Genomic DNA, 3407 nt, shown 5'->3' with positions numbered 1-3407 from the left:
GAGGAAGCCCTAAGAGTTCAAGAAAAATTACCTACAATGGGATGAGAATTCAACCAACATCAGATTGCCTATCAGCGATATCAAATCAAGAAGGCATTAAAATCTGAGTAAATGTAAGTTTGCGTCAAGAGTTCTATATTCAGGGGCGCCTGGGTGGTCAGTCAGTTAAGCATCTGACTCTTGATTTTGGTTCAGTTCATGATCTCACAGTTCGTGGGATTAAGCCCCATATCAGGCTCTGTGCTGACAGCACTGAGCCTGTTTGGGATTCTCTCTCTGCCTCTCTCTCTGCCCCTCCCCTCTTCATGCATACACACACACACACACACACACACACACACACAATCTCTCTCAAAATAAATAAATAAACTTAAAAAAAAAGAGTTTTATATTCAACCAGACTATTATTTGTAAATCAGGGCAAGCAAAGAAAATTCCAGACATATAAGAACTCAGAAAGTTTACCCCCAATAGACCCTCCATTAAATATCTATTCCGTTTTGAAATCTAACAGAAATAAAAATAAAGGAAGAAAGGAGTTATAAGAAGACATAATGGGCAAATAAATAAGTAAAACATATTGTAAAGTTGAAATAAATATTTCTATTTTGAAGTTTTTAACACATGGGAAATAAAATTCAAGTAAGAGCCCAAGGTAGTTTGTACAAAGTTTGGGTGGGTGGGGAGCCAGATGTAGGGCAGAAACATAGAAAATGTGTTAGCATGCTCAGGTGCTTGTCTTATTTGGAGAGAAAAAATGGAGACTGACTGGCTTTTTAAAAGTGCTCTTTAAAAATAAAAGTTGAGGGGCACCTAGGTGGCTCAGTCACCCAGGTAACCATCTGACTTTGGCTCAGATCATGATCTCGTGGTTTGTGGGTTCAAACCCCACATTGGGCTCTGTGAGTATACAAGAATTGAGTTCATACCATGCATACTTTTAGACCACAATGCTATGAAGCTTGAAATCAACCATAAGAAAATGTCTGGAAAACCTCCAAAAGCATGGAGGTTAGAGAACACCCTACTAAAGAATGAATAGGTCAACCAGGCAATTAGAGAAGAAATTTAAAAATATATAGAAACAAATGAAAATGAAAATACAACAATCCAAACGCTTTGGGATGCAGCGAAGGCAGTCCTGAGAGGAAAATACATTGCAATCCAGGCCTATCTCAAGAAACAAGAAAAATCCCAAATACAAAATCTAACAGCACACCTAAAGGAAACAGAAGCAGAACAGCAAAGACACCCCAAACCCAGCAGAAGAAGAGAAATAATAAAGATCAGAGCAGAAATAAACAATATAGAATCTAAAAAAAACTGTAGAGCAGATCAATGAAACCAAGAGTTGGTTTTTTGAAAAAATAAACAACATTGATAAACCTCTAGCCAGGCTTCTCAAAAAGAAAAGGGAGATGACCCAAATAGATAAAATCATGAATGAAAATGGAATTGTTACAACCAATCCCTCAGAAATACAAGCAATTATCAGGGAATACTATGAAAAATTATATACCAACAAACTGGACAACCTGGAAGAAATGGACAAATTCCTAAACACCCACACACTTCCAAAACTCAAACAGGAAGAAATAGAAAGCTTGAACAGACACATAACCAGCAAAGAAATTGAATTAGTTATCAAAAATCTCCCAACAAAGAAGAGTCCAGGACCACATGGCTTCCCAGGGGAATTCTACCAGACATTTAAAGCAGAGATAATACCTATCCTTCTCAAGCTATTCCAAAAAATAGAAAGGCAAGGAAAACTTCCAGACTCATTCTATGAAGCCAGTATTACTTTGATTCCTAAACCAGACAGACACCCAGTAAAAAAGAGAACTACAGGCCAATATCCCTGATGAATATGGATGCAAAAATTCTCAATAAGATACTAGCAAATCGAATTCAACAGCATATAAAAAGAATTATTCACCATGATCAAGTGGGATTCATTCCTGGGATGCAGGGCTGGTTCAACATTCACAAATCAATCAATGTGATACATCACATTAATAAAAGAAAAGAGAAGAACCATATGATCCTGTCAATCGATGCAGAAAAGGCCTTTGACAAAATTCAGCAACCTTTCTTAATAAAAACCCTCGAGAAAGTCAGGATAGAAGGAACATACTTAAAGATCATAAAGCCATTTATGAAAAGCCTACAGCTAATATCATCCTCAATGGGGAAAAACTGAGAGCTTTTTCCCTGAGATCAGGGACACGACAGGGATGTCCACTCTCACCGCTGTTGTTTAACATAGTGTTGGAAGTGCTAGCATCAGCAATCAGACAACAAAAGGAAATCAAAGGCATCAAAATTGGCAAAGATGAAGTTAAGCTTTCACTTTTCGCAGATGACATGATATTATACATGGAAAATCCGATAGACTCCACCAAAAGTCTGCTAGAACTGGTACATGAATTCAGCAAAGTTGCAGGATACAAAATCAATGTACAGAAATCAGTTGCATTCTTATACACTAATAATAAAGCAACAGAAAGACAAATAAAGAAACTGATCCCATTCATAATTGTACCAAGAAGCATAAAATACCTAGGAATAAACGTAACCAAAGATGTAAAAGATCTGTATGCTGAAAACTATAGAAAGCTTATGAAGGAAATTGAAGAAGACATAAAAAAATGGAAAAACATTCCGTGCTCATGTTGGAAGAATAAATATTATCAAAATGTCAATCTACCCAAAGCTATCTACACATTCAATGCAATCCCAATCAAAATTGCACCAGCATTCTTCTCAAAACTAGAACAAGCAATCCTAAAATTTGTATGGAACCACAAAAGGCCCTGAATAGCCAAAGTAATTTTGAAGAAGAAGACCAAAGCAGGAGGCATCACAATCCCAGACTTTAGCCTCTACTACAAAGCTGTAATCATCAAGACAGCATGGTATTGGCACAAAAACAGACACATGGACCAATGGAATAGAATAGAAACCCCAGAACTAGACCCACAAAAGTATGGCCAACTCATCTTTGACAAAGCAGGAAAGAATATCCAATGGAAAAAAGACAGTCTCTTTAACAAATGGTGCTGGGAGAACTGGACAGTAACATGCAGATGATTGAAACTAGACCACTTTCTCACACCATTCACAAAAATAAACTCAAAATGGATAAAGGATCTGAATGTGAGACAGGAAACCATCAAAACCCTAGAGGAGAAAGCAGGAAAAGACCTCTCTGACCTCAGCCGTAGCAATCTCTTACTCGACACATCCCCAAAGGCAAGGGAATTAAAAGCAAAAATGAATTACTAGGACCTTATGAAGATAAAAAGCTTCTGCACAGCAAAGGAAACAACCAACAAAACTAAAAGGCAACCAACGGAATGGGAAAAGATATTTGCACATGACATATCGGACAAAGGGCTAGTATC

This window comes from Lynx canadensis, chromosome B3, assembly GCF_007474595.2.
Source record: "Lynx canadensis isolate LIC74 chromosome B3, mLynCan4.pri.v2, whole genome shotgun sequence".
NCBI lineage: Eukaryota > Metazoa > Chordata > Mammalia > Carnivora > Felidae > Lynx > Lynx canadensis.
The sequence above is the reverse complement of the archived record's forward strand: the minus strand, read 5'-3'. Positions refer to the sequence as shown.